Source organism: Cricetulus griseus, chromosome 6 (assembly GCF_003668045.3).
Source record: "Cricetulus griseus strain 17A/GY chromosome 6, alternate assembly CriGri-PICRH-1.0, whole genome shotgun sequence".
In the NCBI taxonomy this organism is placed as follows: domain Eukaryota; kingdom Metazoa; phylum Chordata; class Mammalia; order Rodentia; family Cricetidae; genus Cricetulus; species Cricetulus griseus.
The window spans coordinates 74,985,539-75,006,672 of record NC_048599.1 but is presented as its reverse complement, the minus strand read 5'-3'; positions in this window follow the sequence as shown (position 1 = coordinate 75,006,672).

Below are 21,134 nucleotides of genomic sequence, written 5' to 3'. Positions count from 1 at the left end.
ATAATTCTGATTGAAATACTTTGTATCCCTGGGGCTTGGGGAGTTTCTGTTTTCTGCCCTGTTGGAGAGAGGAGAACATTTGGGAGTGGTTTGGTAGCAAATTGTGGTCTCTCTCTGCTTTTCTTGGCAGCGGCCCTTGCTTTCCCTGGCAGGGCTCAGCCCGGATGTGCTGTTGAGAGCCAGCATTTTAAGAAGACAGTCTCAATGGTTGCATTTTTAAGAGCTCATTTCAGGTTTGTAACCCAATTCACTCAGTGTTTATCCAGAGGCTTGGTCTAGGCTTAGGAGAGAGACCTTTGTCAACCAAGCAAACACAACCAGTATATCAAATTGGGGAACAATGTTCTCAGATGAGGAATAAAATTCCAGATTGCAATCTTTGAGGAAAACAAACAAACACTCAGTTATGTTCTTTTATTTAAGGTTTCTAGGAATGCAATTTAGCATAGGTGAGAGAGAAGAATGCTACTAATTGGGCTCAGGAAGTGTATTTGCAGTTGAAATGGTGTCACATGAAACCATCTCCAGGTGGGAATGATGGAATTTTGAAGTGAACTAGGGAAAACTCCAGCTCTCTGGAGTATGCCAAGGCATAATGGAGGTCTTTAGCCTTCGATGAGAAAGCACCATCTGTGAATCTAGACCCATACAGAAAACCTAGCTCTCTCTTTAATGGATGTCATCTACTAAGGAAACATGATTTAGGATTTGCTATATAGCTCTCTCATTATTAAGTAATTTTCTAAGACGTAAGTAGAGAAAGGAGAACATCTTTGAGTTTTTTGGAGGGACCAGAAAGAGGCCCAGACCCTTGGTCCAGTCCTTTTCCTGGACATAGCATTGACATAGCATTTAACCATAAAGAACCTCTGTAAAGCACAAAAAGCCCATGGGAGACAATAAATTATTCTTTCTCCTCTTGCTGTTTGGGAGGACATCACTACTGAAGACTATAATGTCCCAGCAGAAGAAAGAGGCCACTTTTGCCAAGACTGGGGAGAATCTGGGTATAGAAATTCAAGTATTACTCTCAAAGTCTCCCCACTTTACACAATATCAGCCTACCAAGGAGACAGTCACTCTAATTTAAAGCACTGTGGTTTTTATGGCGCACACAAATGAATCTGAGCTAACCTTGACACTGTGCCCCAAGGGATCTTGTGCTAGACATATTGATTTGGGAATGGTAGGCAGAGACCTCACAATTCCCCCTTTTGCATTGTCTTCTCGCCACCTCATCTGTACTAAGAAAGAATGAATTCACTCTTTCTATTAGAATTCATTAGGCAATAAGCGTAACTGTGGAATGTTTCAACCTTCTGGGTACTTAATGAGAGGGTTTATGTCTGTAGAGATTATATTTAGACCAAGCTATCAGTCTGAATTGAAGCTACGGTGAAGAAACATCTCTTTTCTCATTAGCTTAGAGAGTGAGACAAAAATAGAACTTCTTCATTTGTCGTTTGCTAATGTGTGCTCACAAGAAAAAGTGAATGAACTCAAATTGTGTCTTGAAGTTCCCACACATCCATGAAAGGATAACTGCCTTTCTTTTCTATTCAATGGCCACAGAGGAAAGACAAGGCTGCAGGCGGGCTCATTGCTAGTGGTACTGTGTGGCTCAATTCAAAGCTATACTACTGACTTTCTGAGTGACAAACTAGTGACAGCCGGGAAGCTGGCATAATAAAGGTGATAATTGTTACTGCCATGTGCCTGGAGCTGTGCCAAGGGCTTTGTGTGACAGATCCCATTCATGACTGCACTCATGGACGGCCAAAGGATTAAGTGACTTACTCACAGTCATTCAAAATGGAAAGAGAAGATGATGAAATCAACTTGAATCTTTCAGGGCTCCAAACATGCTTGGGATGGATGGTTCCCCAGCTGCTTTAATTCTGAAGATGATTTCATAGCTTCAGTGCCATTCTTTTCATGCTCATTCTTAGAGTGAGCGGGTACCACCAGTGGAAACCCCCTCTTGATTTTTATTACTCCAACCTCCTTTATCTTTCTAAGACCTTTTAGTTTCAGGCTTCTCTAGTTAGTTCCTGTCTTAGTGCTCTTGACTTCTGACACGATTTGGAGAAGAGGTTTTTTTTTTTTTTTTTTTTTTTTGACATATTCTTCCTCATAATAGAAACTCTACACTGAGCTTTATGCTTCTATTCATTTATGAAAAGAACTTATGTTTTATTAATTTTTGAAAACCTTTAAATGTTTAGACTTACAGATTTAGTGATTGTTTGGTAGATTAGTTTTCAGTGTTTGGTTGCTTTGAGATGAGGATCTTGCTACATGACTCAGTCTGGCAATCCTCCTGCCTCAGTCTTCTGAGTGCTGAGATTACATGGGTGTGCCACCCTGCTTATCTTGGACCAAGGGTTTTTTTTTTTAACTTTTTATTGATTCTTTGTGGGTTTCACATCATGCACCCCAATCACATTCATCTATCTGTCCCTTCATATCTGCCCTTGCAGATACGAATAAAATAAAGTAAAACTTAAAAAGAAGTCTTGTTGTGGAAACTGAAGTGTGTCACTGTGAGTCACACAGTATACCCTGTAATTCATACAGCTTTACTTGCAAATATTCATTGCAATGGGTCATTAGTCTTATTCCAGGTCTCTGGCTTCTGCTACACTATCAATACTGGATCCTCACTGGGACTCCTCTTGGATATCCTGTTATTGTCCTCCGTCATGGAGATCCTGCAGCTTTGAATCTACAAGACCAGCCCCTCCATGTGCTCCAGCAATTCCTAGATGGGATAGAAGTTGGGGCATGGACATAGCCATGCACAAGGACCTGGGTGGTAGCAGAGTTGGTCAGCTCACCAGCTCTCCTGTATCCTTACCACCAGGGTGAGTGGTCCAACAATGCCTGTGTTAGCTCATCCAATGCCACGGACAGCAAGGGGCAGGGCCAGTTCTGCTCTCACACCCTCAGGACCATCTCACATGCACCCATACCACCAGGATGGAACTATTGTGTTGCCCAGGTGAGATGCAGGGCCTAATCTCCTACAAGCTGTAGCCGGTGAGGAGAAGGACGAGCTTTCCTGCTTTCATGCTTCTGAGGCCAGCTCTCCCATCTGCCTCAGATGGCGAAGAGTGATTGGGGGGGCATCTCTCCCTCACCCATACCATCCAATGGCAGATGAGGGACAGGGTCAATTCTTGCACTCTCATGCCCTCAGGGCCAGCTCACCTGCTGTGACTGTACTGTACTGTCCAGGTGAGGTGCTCTCCTGAATACAGGAGCACTGCTGTATCCAGTGAGGGGTGGGACCAACTCTGTAAAGCCCTTGGATATCAATGTGGTCCCAGGTACAGTCCAGAAAAGGGACATCGACATGCCTTGGTGGTAAAAGGGGCTATGGACATTGAAACAGACCCATGCTGCTGTATGGCCATGGACCTAGACATGGCCCTCAGCGGCAGCATGGGCCAGGACTTCACCTTAGCCTTGGGTGGCTTCAAAGACTACCATATCAGACTATTCATCCGTGTGTCTCCAGATCTGCTTCTCATCATAGTGCTCTATCTGTACCACTTCTCTTTCTTTCCCATCTCCCCACATCATAGTTGTACATCATAGTGGCTCATGTTGGGGGAGAGCCATGTGTTGGGTGGGGCCTCTGGGTGTCTTCAACTGTCCGTTCAATCTCAAAGTTTCCAGAGGAAATAAATCTCTGGCCAAAGTTAGGTGCAGCACAGTAAAACTGCAGTTCAACATATAGTCCAGACTCATGGTTGAACCACCACCACAACTAGAGAGAATAACAGCTAGGCTGATGATGAAAAGTAAACACATCAGGGCATGTCCAGCTAGTTATGGGTCTTCATTTTGCAGGTACTGTTCTTCCTGGGCCAAGATGCAACTCTGAAAGTCACAATGACTCATACAGTGTTTGGTTTTCTCAAAGGAAGACAATATAGGTCCACTAGCACTTGTATTTGTCACTGGTTCTATTGATGAGTAGTGTAATTCACCTTTTCCTCAGAAGCAAAACCTTCAAGTCTTCTGTTCCACCTCATTTCATAGCACACAAACCACTTGTCTTCCATTTCTCCACCACCTATTTGCTCCATTCTTGCTCTCCCATCATTCCTCCTTCTATTTACTCACTTCCCACCTCATCCAGCTGGGAGGGCCCCACCCCCTTGTCATTGCACTGCTGAGTCAGGTGGGGTCTCAACGTTGTCTTTGTGCTTTCTGGCATCTAGGATTTGCTTCTTGATGATCCCAACTGTGGTGCCTGTTGGCATGAGCATCACTGTCTTGCCATTTTCTCTTAGCCTCCTCTCCTCATGGCGGTGTCTCTTGGACCTTTGTCACCAAGTGGGAAGAGAGGCAGGAGAGCACTCAGTCTAGGGAGAGATCAAGTCCTTGGCAGAGGCTACAGCCACCACAGCCCCTGCCAAGAGTCTGGAGCATGATCCTGAGGCAGCCAAAGCCACCAGCACCATCTTCTTGGATCAACGTTTTAAAGAGAATACTGGCACATAGCTTACAATTCCTCAAGTACGAATAGAGGTCAGAGCACAGACATGTAATGGGTTCATAGTATATGCCAGACCCTATGATAGCTATTTTATACATAAAAATTTTAAAGCTATGCAAATTATTTCTATTTTACAAAAGTGGAAGAGGAACTTAGAGTCAAAGGAATTGGATGATACATTCTATGTCACATTTGGTGTTATTTGCGAAGGTGTTGGGATTCAAATACAGGATTGTTTCCCTCCATAACACAGTCTTTCTTTTCAATAACATAACATAACACCTGCCTAGACACTTGGAAAGAATAAATTTGATCTCTGGTAGTTCTGACTTTTCAAAGAACCACAAACACAGTTGTTTTGCCTAATGAGCTTGTGGTGGGCGGTTTTCTCATTACTAAGTTCTGGAGAGTGTCAGTCATCAGAAAGAACAGGGCAGATACTACAATAATTGCATTAGGGGAAGAATTTCTCTGTGTAGCTTTGGAGCCTATCCTGGCACTCACTCTGGAGACCAGGCTGGCCTCGAACTCACAGAGATCTGCCTGCCTCTGCCTCTGCATATTTCCCCAGACATTACAAATGACAATACCCTTTGAGAGGGTGTATTGGTTACATTCTCATTACTGTGGCTAAATACCTGGCAGAAGCAGGTATTAAGAAAGGAAGGATATATTTGAAATCCCAGTTCAGGTGAGTAGAATCCATTCAAGGGCAATGATGTAAGAGGCTCTGTCCATGGTGGAAGGACAGGAAGGTGTAACTGCCTGTTACAAGGTGGCACGTCCAGGAAGCAGACAGGCTAAGCTGAAAGAGCTATAACCCCCAAAGCCCACCCCAGCAACCCACTTCTTCCAGTTCTGCCTCTCCCCCTGTGAAGGTTCTATAACCTTCCCCAAAACCAGCAGTAGCCCGAGACCAAGTCAGTGCATAAACATGTGTGACTGTGGAGGAACAGTCTACATTCTTTCTATAATGGGTAAACTTGGGATCACTGGCTTTTACTTCTTTCTTTAAGTCTTTTTCTCCTGATAAAATTTGAAGTTTGCAGGGTGTTGGTGGCGCATGCCTTTAATCCCAGCACTTGGGAGGCAGAGGCAGGCAGATCTCTGTGAGTTCGAGGCCAGCCTGGTCTCCAGAGTGAGTGCCAGGATAGGCTCCAAAGCTACACAGAGAAACCCTGTCTCATAAAACCAAAAAAAAAAACAAAAGAAGAAGAAGAAGAAGAAGAAGAAGAAGAAGAAGAAGAAGAAGAAGAAGAAGAAGAAGAAGTCTAATACATTCTCCTCTGCTGTTGCTATGAGGGATGCTAAATCATCATTCTTTATGGGAAAGCCACATAAGACCTTTTTCTTTCTTATAAATTAGGAGGCCTACCTCACTGGCCCCTATGTGGACATGAAAAAACTAGTTTCAAACACTTAGGAGTAAAGCAAGATAGGAATAGAATCTTCAGAAGATAGAATAGAAAGATGAGTCTGTCTCTATGTTGACTCAACTAAGCTCCTATAATCAGGGGAGAAGACCTCAGAGAACTTAGGCTTGGACCCTCTGGGGGCTGTTTGACTCCTCCCATGATACAAATGTACATTTTTTCTGATCTCTGGAAAAAACGATCTGACCAAACCAGCTTCTCTGCCAGAAATGTGGAGTGTTCTTGCATGTTTATAGGGGCAGCCTGTCCCAACATGAATGACACAGTTGCCATAATAAATATCACAGCAGAGAGGGGACAAAACGGGGTTCTGCAAGAAGATAGCTGACACTCAAACTCCAGCCTCTTTTGTTGCCATGGAGATCCCTCTGCACTGGCCTCTTCCTCCCTTGTTTTCTGTGAAGTGGAAATACAAGGATTTGTTTCCAGGCCTCACCCTCCAAATTCCAAATTCACTAAGGAGCCCTGTGGGGTTTGAAGGATGGAAAGGAAGTTCATTAGGAATGTTCAGACCTGTGTCCCTTCCAGTGGATTGCCCCAGCCACAAGGCCTCTGTCAGGTAGCCTCCACACTGGATGTTCTTTGGGGTCTTAGTAACTGGTAGATAAGTGTTGCAGAATATTTGTTTACACTGTAAAGATATGTCCCAGCCTAAGGCAACTTCTGATTGGTTTAATAAAGAGCTAAATGACCAGTAGGTAGGCAAGAGAGAATAGGACTTCCAGGAAGAGAGAGAGAAACAAGGAGGAGGAATCTAGGCATATGCATTTTGAATGTGTAGTACTAAGAAGAGGAAACTGAACGATGTGGCAGAATGTCGACTAAAAAATATGGGTCAATTAAGTTATAAGAGCTAGCTGAGAAAAAGCCTAAGCTAAGTCCAAGCTTTCATAATTAATAAAAAGCCTTCAGGTCATTATTTGCAGGCTGACAAGAAAGCTTGCTACAAGTAACCTCCTTTCAGGCTCTGAATAGATAATGGTGCCACACTGTTACTAGCACAGGTTTGTCTTCAGCTGGAGAATTTCTCCACACTCTTCTGTGTCTCCTTCAAAATGGTCTCTTAGCTAAACTCAACCTTGTTTATTTAATTTGAATATGCCATCATCCTTTAGCTAGGAGCCATATTGAGACAACCAACAATTTTGTAACCTTCTGCAACTCCCTTGATGTTCTTGGCCTCAATATTTCCTCTGTGAATTGGGGACAGCTTTAATGTCTTCTGCAGAAGGTTATCTTGAGAATTAAACAAAGCTTTGAATGTGAGGACCTTTCTGTGCATTGTAAGCCCTTGGTAAATGTTATGATGATGCTATGACTAGCAGGAAGATGTTCAAACACTACCTTAATGCAACTCTAAGTCACTTCTTTCAACTTGGGTTAGGTTTTAAGTCACAAATCAATAAAACAAGAAGAAAAAAACCTTAAAAATCCATCAAGTCACGTATCAGAGAGCATACAGCTGATTTTTTTAATCAGTTCTGAGAATAGTTTTTCATTGATATCAGAGAATACATGAGCATGATTTAAGAAGATAAATCTATGTGCAAATGTCAGAGCATTCTACCACCTCTGTAGTGTGGACTCCCGAGGAGACAGATGAACGCAACACTAAAAATTGTCCCCAGTACCTCTAGGGGTGGCCTTGTTCTGTTCTCAGCAAGGCTTCATCCACCTACTGCTCCCTGGGGACTTAGGGATTGTGGTGAGGGTTAAAGGAGACATCAGGCTATACTTTGGATTAGGGAAGCTGGCTTCACAAGTGACCTAAAAATAGTAAATACAATTCAGTATGTGTACCTGTGTACATGTGTCTAGAAGACTTCTAGATGTATGAGGCTGAGATCATCCTATGTGTTATTCTATCTCACCCTTATGACAACCCTGAGATGGCCATTGTTGCTGCTGTGGTTTGAAATGTTTCTCCTGGGCTTATGTTTTTCGATACAAAGTCCCTTGCCATGGAGACTATGGAGCCTTCCCATGGTAGAGCCTGGCTGGATTACTGAGAAGGTTATACCCACGCTTGATTCACATATATATTCTACATTCTGTGTATGAAAGAAATCATCCAATATTTATCTTCCTGAGTCTGGCTTATTTTGCTTTACCTGATGATCTCCAGTTATATCATTTCCCTGAAAACTATGCAATTTCATTCTTATTTTATGGCTGAATAAAATTCTATTGTGAATATAAAAACATTTCCTTTATCCATTCATCAGTTGATGGACATCTATGCTGTCTCCATACCTTGGCTATTTTGAATAGTGCACCAATACATATGGGCTTGTATCATCTCTGTGGTATGTTGTCTTAAAATGTCTTTGCATGTATGCGTGTGCCCATGTGCGTGTGTGTATCCAAGATTGACACAGTGGAATCATATGATTTTTCTATTTTTACTCTTTTGAGGAACTTCCATATTGATCTCTATAGTGATTACACTAATTTGCACTTACTTTAGTAGTGTGTAAGTGTTTCTCTCCTCCCACATCTCTAGCAGCATTGATTATCATTTATTTTCTTCGTGATGGCCATTCTGAATAGGATGATGTGGAGTTTAATGTAGTTTTGAGTTTTCCTAATGGGTAAGATGTCAAACATCTTTTCACATATTTATTGACTTTCTGTACTTCTTTAAAAAACTATCCAATTTACTTGCATGATTTTTTGGTGCTTAATTTTTTAGTTCATTATATATTCTAGATGTTTCCCTGCCAGATGTGTTGTTGGCAAAGATTTTCTTCCACTCTGTAGGTTTTTCTCCACTTTGTGAAGCTTTTTGATTTCATGCAGTCCTATCTGCCAGGTCCTGTTACTTCCTGAGATGCTGGGGTCTTTTTCAGAGAACATGCATATGCTGAGATCTTGAAGTGCTTTCCTCTGGCAGTTTCACACATTCAGGTTTTGCACTAAATGTCTCTGGTCCATTTTGAGTGGGTTTGGATGAAGTGGGCGATAGAGATCCAGATTTACTCTTCTATATGTGAATATTCAGTTTTTACCTGGGGTAGGGGAATATCAAATCATTTCTAGACTAACAGAACCAAAATCTCAAGAAAGCAGCCCGAATATTACTAGTTCAAACCAAACCAAACCAAATTAAATCTCTACCAACATATTTGATTTCACACCCAGTGTTGGAATCATATTAAATGCTCAATAGAGTCCTTGGGGACATTGACAGAGAACCAGTTTCTTCTGAGCCAGAATCATCTGTGGCATAGTCCACATGATTAATAGAGCTAATTCCCTAGGCAGATGAATGCAAAAGTTTCTCTAACTCAGGAGGTGATGTGGAGGCACCCAGACATAGCTATTTACGATGAAAGTGTCAAGCCAGAATGACTAGGCCTATCTAATCCTGCATGCCTAATGATTCATTCATTCACCTGAATTTTCTAAGGTCCTCACCATGAAAAACATAATTAAGAATGATTTTCAATGAGAATAGATTTTTTTAAATAAAAAAATAGAAACAATTTGATTGCTTTCCTCTCCCCATCTTTTAACTTTCTCTGTGTTTAGGGGCACCAGGTACCTGTTGATAGCAGTGCTGGTGAGTGGTCCAGCTGAGCCCTCTGGGGCTATGTGGATGCTGAAGGTAACCATTATATAGCAGTTCATTTAAGGCTCTTCTTAAAGGGGATGCTGGTGATAGAGTAGTGCTTGGGGGGTGGGGTTCTTAATATCCAGGCTGGGAGAGATCCTTGTGGCTTTGTCCTCCAGCTGCCACCTCAGCAGAAAAGCACGGAAAATCCCTAAATAGTAAATGACAATCTCGGATGCACAGTCACAGTCTACAGGGCTTCTGAGAAGGCCATGTCAAGCACACTACCAAATTTCAAGATGCCATTTTTATACACACGTTTTATTAGTTTTTTTTAAAATTAAAGTTAAAAGCCCAAGTCTTCAGGGACGATCAAAGATTTTATTCTTTAAAGAAAATACAAGTTAAAATAATTCTGATTCATCAAAAAATTTTTAGTTTTAATTTTTGTGTGGTATGCATATGTGCACTAGGAGCACTTAGGAACATGTAGAGGCTGGAAGAGGGTGTCAGAGCTCCAGGAGTGGAAGTTACAGACAGTTAGGAGCTGCTGTGGGTGCTAGGAATCTAGCAAGAGCCATCTCTCCAAACCGGAGTCAGAATCTTTACTCTTGGGCCGAACAGAACACAGATCTGGTCAACGTACTTGGCAGACACAAAACAGGAGAGAGGAGCTAACTTCTGTTAACCTCCATCCCGTGTTCTTTTTCCTTATTTCTCTCGTGCACCTAGTTTTCCTTGCATCTTTTGTCCGAGAAACAATCCTCTAAGGACCTTAAAATTAACCGAACCGTCTTTTCTTTTGGTTTCTGAGGCAAGGGCTTAGTCTGTAGCACAGATTGCTCTCAAACCTGAGACCTTTCCACCTAAACCTGCTGAGCGCTGGCTGGAATTACAGCCATACACTACCATGCCTGGATTAGCCAAACGCTTTTTGAATGTCTTTCGTTCAATTACTTATTTCCGCACGGTTAGATTGAAGGTGAGACCTCCAGTTTGCCTCTGATGGAAAGAAGCAAAAGTGGAAGAGAAGAGCTCCTCTGGGCTAGGATTCTGGAGGAGACCACAAGGAGAAAAGAAATTAGAATGCTAGGATTCTGAGATCTCGCTCCGAAGAGCCTGGCAAGCCCCAAGTGATGGGCTCACACCTTTTGACATCTTTGTTTACACTTTGCAAACCTCTCAAAAAGAGTGTGTGTGTTTAATTCTCGTCACAGCCCCGCAAAAGGGGTTGTTTTGAGTCCCATTGTCCCGCAGAGGAAAGGAAGGCTTTGCCTTCCAGGTGGCCACAGATCAGCATGTGACATAGCTGTAGGTGTCTCAGTCGCCAAGATAATAAAAGCTGCGCGGAACGTGTCATTATTATGCAAAGCTGGGCAGAAGGCTTGGACTCTCCCTTGCAGGAGCCCATCTGTCTTTGCGCGCCGCCCCTTAGACTCAGAGGCCTGCTAGAACTGAGCCGGGTGGGTGGAAATGCGTCCCCAGCCCTTGGCCCTGACAGTTACTCTGCGCCCTGCAGGCAGACATCTTTCGGATTAAAAAACAAAACAAAACACCCGCCCCCCCGAAATTATGGCCTCCCTCACACCCCTCCTGTCCCCAGGGAATCACATTAATATTAATCTAGATGAATAATTGAATGTCCGAGATTTATTCGGGCCTTGGCGAAGGAGGACCAGCAGCTGGGTCGCAGTTCTATATGGCCACCTGAGGGTTTCTGCGGCTAGGATTCTATGGTACTCCCTATCCCAGAAGTGGTACAATGAGGGTGGGTGTGCCCGCCTGTGCGATGTGAACGGGAGCAGGTGTCCAGGGAGTGATGGGGAGCGCCAGGGCTTCTCCAAGGATTGGGGACATAGGGGCATCCCAGGTCTCAGCGCTTGGCCCAGCAAAGGGTGACCCGGGGCCACTCAGACTCGAGAGGAAACAATAGAGACTCCTTAGATCCTGGGCTACTGCCACCGGCTGTCCAAAGCTTTCCCGGACTACCGGAGGGCCTTTTTTTTTTTTTTTTTTTTTGGCTAATTTATGGCTGGAAGCTGGTGGGGGAGGGACGACAGAGGAGGGACAGCGTCTGTAGATGGGGGGCAGGGGCGACGGTTAAAGAAGTCGCCCCAGGCTGCGGCGCGGGTGATGTCAGCTCTGAACAAAAATAGAGAGGGATCGCCTGCAAATCCCCAGCTCCGGCCCAGCTAAACCTTGCAATCCCTCCCGGGCCGGCGCCGAGCCAGGGCGCAGCGGCCTCCACCGCCTCCCCCGGCGCGGCGCGCGCACACCAGCACACGCGCACGCACGCAACACTCCCCCGCACTCGCCCTCCCGGTCTTTCCCGGTGCCCCTCGTTGCGGGCTACTCGCCGCACCCGTTTGCCCTGCGTGGTGAAGCACACACAGGTGGCGGCTGGGACGTGGGGAGCGCGTTCCTGCAGCCCTGCGGCCAACGCGATCTCACAGGAGCCAGTGTGGGATCCCCGCAGCGCCACATCGGAGCGCTGGCCGCGAGCCGCGCACGGGAACGCGGACCGCGCGCCGTGGAGAGCCGGGACGTGGATTAGCGCCCGCAGCAGCCTCCCGCGCGCGCCGAGGCGCTAAAGGGCTTACCCAGGAGGGGGGTGCGAGGGCGGGGAGAGGCTGCCCGTTAAATACCGCTCCCCGCCGCACTCCAGGCTCACCCAGCTCGCCGCCACCGTCGCCAGACCGTGCCCGGGAGGAGGGGGCGTTCCCCGCGCCATGGCATCAACGGAAGGGTGAGAGGGCTTTTCTGGGTACCTGCGAGGAAGCGGGATCCGCGCGCGGGGTGCTGCTGCCCTATCCCAGATGGGGCCAGAGAACTGTGACTCCGGACGTCTGAAACCATGGCATAGCGACAGCCAGGCTGGAGGTGGTGGGGAAAGGGACTGATTTCTTTGGTGGATTAGCTGTCCTTTGAGATGCTGGAGGCAGAGGATTGATTTTAATGAACTGGGCGAAGTACCACGGGGGTGTGAAAAAGTGTGAAAAGAAATCCTTTGGAGGTTATTTCGGAGATTTAAAGGCAAGAAAAGATTATCCGTGGTGCCAGGAGACACTGTCTGGGCTGCAAGGTGGGGACCGGTTGAAATGAATGAGCCAGGACCAGAGCCCCGGGCGGGGCAAGGAACAGCGCGCGGCCTTGAACGCTAGCTTTGGGCGCGGGTAGGGGGCGGGGAGGCGAGCCCCCGGCCCAAGAGATCTTTACCCTTGTCCGTTGGAATCTCCCTGGCCAGCAGCAAGGAAGGGTGGAAGAGATTTGGGTGCTTCCCGAGAGGAGGGGAGAAAACCTGTAGCTTGGAGCAGGGCAAGAGTTTCCAGACTCTATTGGGAACACCGCTGACTTCTTTATTTTGCCTGTGGCCTAGGAGCCACCTCTTGCCTCTTGAGGCTGCAGTTGGCATGGTGATCGTTCTGTGATATAGAAGGACAACTGTATTTAGCAAAGGGGTCATGGGAGATGCAGGGGCAACAGAGTTCCTTGAGTACTCACTCCAAGGCATCCTGGTCCTGTCTCAAAAAACAAACTTTTCAGGCTTTCTGTAGCCTAGGAGGGTATCAAAAGAATGATTGGGGACCCCAACTTTTAGGTTATTTCACAAAATGACACTAGCTGCTTGCAAGAGATCACTGGACCCACATGAGATTTCCAAAGCAAGTATGGGGGCTTCCCAGGACTCTACAGTGAAATCTTGGTTCTGGTATTTTCTGGAGCATTTTTAATAGAAATCACCAACTTTCAGTGAGGAGGTGGGTGGTGGATCTCTAAGCAGGAGTGGAAGGATGGTGTTCAAAGCCAGACTTGTAGATTTCAACCTCAGACAAGGAAAATACTTCTAAAACTGTATCCAAGAGAAAGAATCCATCCATCCATTACTCTCTTTCCCGGAGTCCTTCCTGAGGTGCTTGTCATCTTGTCTAGCATGAGATTTCTTCACATGGCCCTATTTACCAGTGTGGACCTTTGAAACGATTACTTATCCAAAAAGATGTTCCAGGTTGGTACTTGTATGTAAGGAAGGGGGTATCTTGTGTTCAAACACATCTCTAGAGATAAATATTAAGAACCCACATGGCTTAACATCAACACTCCTCTGTGTTGGATTTAAAAGGTGCTCATCATAGAACAGGTATAAAGGTATTTCTGGCCACCTAAAGGCCTTCTAGAATTAGTTCAGCCTTCAGAGTCTCAGTTGGAAAACCTCTTTGAAAAATATTGTCTTCCAACCGCTGCATCCAACTCCCCCTCTATTTTGATGGCCAGAGAGGAGAAGGTAGAGATGACAACAAAACCCCTCATATATGCTGCCTTTCCCTACATCCTAAGTGAGGGCTGCCAAATGGTTTGACATTTAAAGTAAACAGATGTGATTTTTCAGGACTGAAGACCAACTCTAGTCCAATTACTGCCATCTTGGTGCTTTGTGCAAAGTTAAGGAACTACTGTCAAAAGAACTTGTATTTAAGAGTTGAAAGAATTGGGAAAAAATCTGAAAACTGGGAAACAAATGTAGAAAAATATGTTATTATTTAAGAGCAGTAATTGGTCAGCTGGAGACATTCTCAAAACCCTTCTTTTCTCCCAGGAGGCTTTGCAGAATCTCTGTTGGGTAGAATGCACCTGCTAGGCACTCTGGTGGAGATAGACACAAATAGCCTTGGAAATGACTCCCAGAAAGCTTTCTCAGGGGAGGACTTTCATTACTAGATTGTTCTCGTGGGTTGGTGAGATCCGTTTGCCCCTTCGGATATATCTGGGTAATGCACCTTGAAAAGGAAATTCAGGAAGAGTCCCCAAGCTGGTCTCTTTTGTTAGTCTTTGTCTTCTAATAATATTAAAGCTGTTTTTTCTGAAATATACATTGCTCAGAAGGATGCCAAAATAGCACTGTAATTACATGCTTTCAGTTTATACATGTTCAGCTCAACTGTACTCCAGAATGCTGGGGGAGTGGGGTAGCATATTAAACCAATTGATCTGGTGACTGTTTATTTGGTGATCAAGTTGCCATCAACAGAATATGTTAATTACTACTTTCTATGGAATTATTAGAGGCAACAAATATATTTGTTTAGCACTTGTTTCAAAGCTTATTTGTATATCTTTAATTCACTTCTTTCAATAGCTTTATGAAGTAGGCAATCCAATGAAAATAGACGTGAGGGCTAAAAAAACTTGCGTACGATATAATGCCATCTTTCCAGGAAGATTCTGGGATTTGGGCTATCATCTGGAAACGTCAGTTGTCAGTAATGAGCGTGTGAGGCATGGCTAGTGCCTATTGTCGTCTTTCTCTAGTATCTTTGTATGCATCCCTGCCAATATTTTTATATTTCATGTGTTTGATCCTTGTCTTTTTACAGACCATACCCACCACTCTTTGGTTATTTGAAGTTTCAGTGTTGCCCTGGGAATATATATCATCATGGCTTTTGTGAAATTCAGCAGTATAGTTTCCAGTTTCTGATAAGTGTATTGCTATAAAAGCAAGGTTCAATTTCACAGCTGCATGTCTTTTGTTGTTGTTGTTCCTGAGTCCTAGGCATGGCTGGAATTACTGAGATGGCTTTTAGGTTCCTGACCCAAATTGGAAAGAGATTATAAGTCGCTGGTGACAGGCAGGCTGGTGTCTGTTATTGACTGGGTCAAAGTGGAGTGGCCAGATGCTGAAGAGACAACATTTTAGAAATATGGTTCTAAGGGCCAGGGATGGCCAGGTCTCCACATATATCAGAGACTGCTGGCAATCCATCTTGTGATCAGCTCCCAGGAGCCAAGGGGTCAGGGTTGCACCAATCAGTAGGGCTTGGGTGTCAGTCTGACTCAGAGAGCAAGTGAAACAGAAAACTGCTGACAGCAAAAAAAGCCCTGCCAAGGGAGACCCTTGAATTTATGATTCCCAGCGCACGATGCTAAACATAGCAATTGCCTTACTCCCCCACCCCACTCTGAAAATGAAATTGAAGGGAACAGGGAGATGAGCTTGCAGAGTGGGCTTATTATGGGGTGAGTGGAGGGAAGGGGAGATGGGGTTTAGAAGGGCTTGCATATTGTATGCCTCAGGCTCTGCTGGAATTCATTTCTCATTTTCAGGACTTCCTTGGGTAAAATGGATATGAGTGGAGCTATGATAAAGCCATTCCATGTTTGCCAAGGCAATCTCTTGTGAGTAGTTGAAAGCTTAATTCAACAGAAATAATTTCTAAATCCAAATGAGACTTGCAAAGTAGAAATGGCAGCATATTATAAACCAAATAGCAGGTCTGAGTCTCCGACCCAATGGTCATGTTGTTTCCTCTTTCCGGTGTACGATGAGTTATCCTCTCCTTTGGCTTCTGCACTTAGTGATGTGTCAGACCTGGCCGAGTCCTTCAGAGATGAGACTCTGGCCACACAAACAAACAATATTAAGATAGCACTCCTGGTCAGTGAGCTACAGATCTTTCAATACCAGATATGCCTGGCTTCTTCATAGTTTGACGCTCAAACACAGGTTTATTTCTTGACAATTCCCTGTGCACCTTCTCCCATGGCTGTATCAGTTATAAAGATGCCTGAATTTCCTCCCTTTATAGATTGTTTTCTATAGTGAATTGTCTCCCCCACTGGATTGCCTTATCTCTTGGAATGAACTGAATCTTCATTTCAATTGCCTACTATCACTATTTTAATCTAATAAAACACAGATAACTTAAAACCCTCTAGCATTAGTAGGCACAAGTACAGATGGCAGGATAACATGTCTTAGGTTTGCATTTCAAGAACTTGTCCTCACGGTTTGTACAATACACTTCACAAATGTCTGACAGTGCTGGCTCACACACAGTCACCCCATCCCTGCCCTTAACAGCCTGTTGTGGGGCAGGAGGCCTCGTAGAAAGGGTTTGGAATCCAGATTACAGCAAATCTCTTTAGTTATCAGGGCTGTGTGATTGCTGTCCCCTCCCTCTGCCCGCCCCTCACCCTGCAGCGCCAAGCCCTTGGAATGAATTAATTAGGGGGAGTGTTTAAAAATATCTCATGGTTCCATCTCCACATGCTCTGTTATTGATTGGAGACAGATGGGCTGCACATTCGTCAGCAGCGGAGAAAACAACTGATATCTCACTATGAACCTGTCTGGTTGGCTTCAAATAACACCGGAGAAGACAATGGGCCCCAGCTATATTGATAGTGACAGAAAGCAGTCCTAACCTTTTAAAGGGTATACCTTTTTTTTTTTTCATAGTTTTGTTGCATTTTCAAGATGGTTTCTCAATGGCACTGATATTTTCTTTCATTTGTTTATCTAATGTCTCACTTAGACATGCAGATGTGTTCACTGTCTGCTGAAATGTCAGCTGGAGTTTTTGGTGATGTCGCCAGCTGCCTTGGATTATAGACTCACTGAGCAAGGGCTGGCCTTTGAAATGAGAATGAAGGGAATGAACTCCACTTGGGCAGCTGGACTTGATCTGTCTCAACCCTAGACCCCTTTTAGATGGATGATGGCAAAGACTTTGTATGAGGTCCTTGGGGACAAAGAGGTATATATTGTCCCTGTGTGTCATGTATATTAAAGGATTCATTTAAATGGCAGGCAGGACTTTCTTTTGTTACATTGGTCAGGACGACCATCTGTCATTTGCTGTTCCTAATCTGGCCTGGGACTTTGAATCACATGCTCCCACTCCTGGTCCCCAGCCTCTGCTTTCTCTCAGGATCATAGAACTGGAAACAGATCCAGAAATTCTATTTGTCTTGGCTTTGCTTTTTTGCATTGCTTTAAATGTAAGGTGCTGGACAGTACAGACCATGTGTGGCCCAGAAGTGTGCTCTCTTTTTGGCTCTCAGTGTATTTTGAAAACGTTCTCATTATTTGTCTACTTGAAAAATAGTTCACAATTTTGAATTTTCCTTTTTGCCTTATGTATTTGGGTGTTTGGCTTGCAGGTATGTCTGTGACCTACATGCATGTTTGGTGCCCATAGAGACCAGGATAGGTGTGTCAGAACCCCTGGAACTCTAGTTACAGGTGGTTGTGAGTTGCCGTGTGATTGCTTGGAATCAAACCTGGGTCCTTTGGAAAGAGCATCCAGAGTTCTTAACTGTTGAGCTGTCTCTCCAGTCCCAAATTCCTGCTTTAGCCTCTCTAGAAAATTGGAAATCTGTTGACAATGAACTCAGTTTTCTGTCTTAATACATGTATTGTGTAATTATAAGCCAGTATCTTTTGTGTGTGTGTGGGGGGGGGGAGTTATATGTATGCCTGTAGGTGTGTATGTTTGTATCCCTGCATGTATGAGTGTGTGTTTATCGTGTGTGTGTGTGTGTGTGTGTGTGTGTGTGTGTGTGTGTGTGTGTGTGTGTGTGTGATGTGTTTGGTGCCCACAGAAGTCAGCAGAGGTCATTGGATACCCTGGAACTGGAGATAGTGATTGTGTGAGTGACCATGTAGGTTCTGGGAACAGAACTCAGGTTCACTGCAAGAACAGAAACCTCTATGCCGTCTCCTCAGCCTCCAACTTATTTCTTTCTAACCCCTAACCTGTCCTTACCCTAACCACTTCTTGTAATTTCCTTTAACTTTGCCCTGAGTTGCTCTTAATATGGTTCCTCCATAATTATTGATTTCTGCAAAGCTAATGGCATTGCCTCATCTCTATACAGTGCCTTCACACAGCCCTGGGTAATCATGTGGGCCACTTGCTAGGCTATGCCTCTGTGCTTCTTTGTGGAAAATGTAGCTGAGCAATCATCAAATGTGGCTACTAAAGACAGTGACTTAAATTACTCAGTTTCTTGATGTCTTTCATTTTGCCCAGTACAAATAGTGATGCCCCTCAGGACTCCTTCTGAATTGGCCAGAACTCAGAGACTGGATCTATGAGACACATTTTTACGATTTATTTTTATTTATCTATATCTGTGTGTGATTGGGTGTCTGGCACATGTGTGCCCCTGATGGAAAAGGTCAGAAGAGGACATTGGATTCCCTGGAGATGGAGGTAAGCTGTTGTGAGTCACCCAGCATGGGTGCTAAAATCTGAACTCTGGTCCTCTGGAAGAACGGCAAGTGCTCTTACCCACTATGCCATCTCTCTAGCCCCTTGTTCCCCAACCCTTAGGAAATCCCAGGTCTCACAGCACAGCACCCCATTCCCATTGATTAAATAGAGTTTCTCCACCACACACACAATCTGATAGTAATGAGATAATTGTCATATATTGAAGTGGTGGAAGATGTCACCCTAGACAGATTTAAGTAGGGGTGTTCATTCGTTTAGTTTTATTCCAGCTTCCTGTGATTGCCTGTCTGTGACTTAATTTAATCCTTGAAAAAGCTCATAATATTATGCTCGTTTTATGTAGAGAGAGACACTGAAACTTAGAAAAGTTTTTATTAAATTCTGTGATTCGGTTGCTAGGTCCCTTCCCCCTTTTCATCTATTGGAGCATTTCAACATTTCACAATTACTGCACGTTTCCTCCAACTTTAACAAACCTTCCTTCCCTTTCTTTTTTCCCACATGTTTGTGAGTGTGTGTCTGCAGTCACTTTGGTAGGAGAAAACAAGCACCATCCCCGAAGAAACAAGATTATGACAAATGTCATAGGTTATGCACAAGAAGGAAAGAAATGAGCTTATCTCTGAATAAGGATGCTTTGGAGAAAATGGTACTGTAAAACGACGTAAAAGGAAGTTTAGATAATGGTGAACTATTGTCATATCCCAGTTTGTAGACATCAAACCAGAGGGATTTCAAACAGGGGCAGCTGTGCTAAGGGGAGATAAGGAAAATGACACAGGAAGGAAGGAAAGCACCCCCTATTAAGTACCAGTGGAAGTCAACCTCCCAATCATTAGTGATCTGTTTGTTTGCTTGTTTTTTTATCTCAGTCTTTACTTAACTGGACAGTTGGGATTTGATGGCCAGATTATACAGAAAAGTGTGTGTGTGTGTGTGTGTGTCGGGGGAGGGTATTCTGAGCGAAGCACTTAGGTCTGAAATGGATGGGTATCAACTGACATGCTACATCCCTGATGTTCCATGGGGACGGGTGGCACTGGAGATGGCTTCAGCTCTTGTTTATTTTTATATGCAACACGTGGCCTAGAAAACAAATGTCAAGAATAAAAATTGGACTAACTTCTAGGAATGGATTTGAGAGTGAAGGAATTATAGACAGAATTTAATTCTCAGTCTTTTCCTGGAATTCAAACTCATCCATTAGCCAACATTTTGAAATTATCATGGAATCATAGCATTGAGCTAACCATTGGTTTTAAGATCATGAGCATAAACATTTCAGATGAGATCAGGTGTTATGGCCGTAGATCAATTGAAAACATTCCAAATGAAAACTTGATTACGGCAGGAGTTTATCCCAGCTAATCTAGTTAGGTTTGGATACTTTTCATGGGCCTTGACTTGTTGCGTTTTGAATATTGGTGGTGGTGGTTTGCAGGGAGCAGAGTCTGAGCTGGAGGCGGACGAGTGTGCAGTTTATTGGAAGTCTGTGGAGTTGGCTAAAATCCATCCTAGATGGAGTAAAGGAAGCAGGGATGGGCAGATGGAGAGGTGAACACTCAAGCAAGGCCTCATCCCACCCATAGGCTGGTCTGGAGCACTAGAGAGTGCTCCCTGATGGAGGAAAGATAACCTGTTTTCTACCCCTGCACAAACAAGCCATTCAGTGGAGCTTTGATAGGGCAGGGGCTTGGCTATATGGGTAAAACGCAAGGATTTGGAAAGAGCCACAGTGAACAGTTGTCAGCGTAATCCTCCTAACAGATAAGCCAATGAATCCTTCATGTCTGAAATTGAAGGCCTGAGCATCTGGGTAGTGTACTACAGTAGCCACTTCCCATGTAAGTGTTTGGGAAACAACAGCATGACATTTCATCTTCCTTCAATCTGCCTATTGAAGTAGACGATAGTCTCCCCAGTGCTGTAGCAAATGGATATGGTATGCCAGTTAATGAACACAGAATTTCTAAATATAAGGGAGATAGGATAAATAAATGCAAAGATGTGTGCGTGCGTGCGTGCGTGCGTGCGTGCGTGCGTGCGTGCGTGCGTGCGTGCGTGCGTGCGTGTGTGTGTGTGTGTGTGTGTGTGTGTGAGAAGCAGGGTCTCTCACTTGAACCCAGAACTCACCAATTTGGCTAGATAGGCAGTTTGCTGCAAGGATCCCCTGTCTAGGCCCACCAAGTGCTGGGACTACAAATAGCTGCCATACGTGGTATACTCTGCGTTTTTGTGTGTGCTATGGGTCCAGACTTGTGACCCCATGCATGTGTGGTAAGTACTTTACTTGACAAGCCATCTCCCTATCCCAAGTTCCCAGATCACATCACAGGTACACAGCTAATAACAATGTATTGTATATTTAAATTTTTCCTAGGACAATTGTCTAAGTGTTGTTACTTCAAAAACAAACCATGCAAGGTAATTTGTGTGCTAATTAACTTGAGTTAGTAATTCAATAATATGTACATATTGAAACATCATTGTATGCCACAAGTACATCAAGCTATTTGTCAATTACAATTAAAAGTAGTTCAATTAATTCATCAAACTATACCTTAAAAGCAGGGTGTGGTGGTGGGGGGATGAAAGGGGAAATGAATCCCTGTAGAGAAAATAGG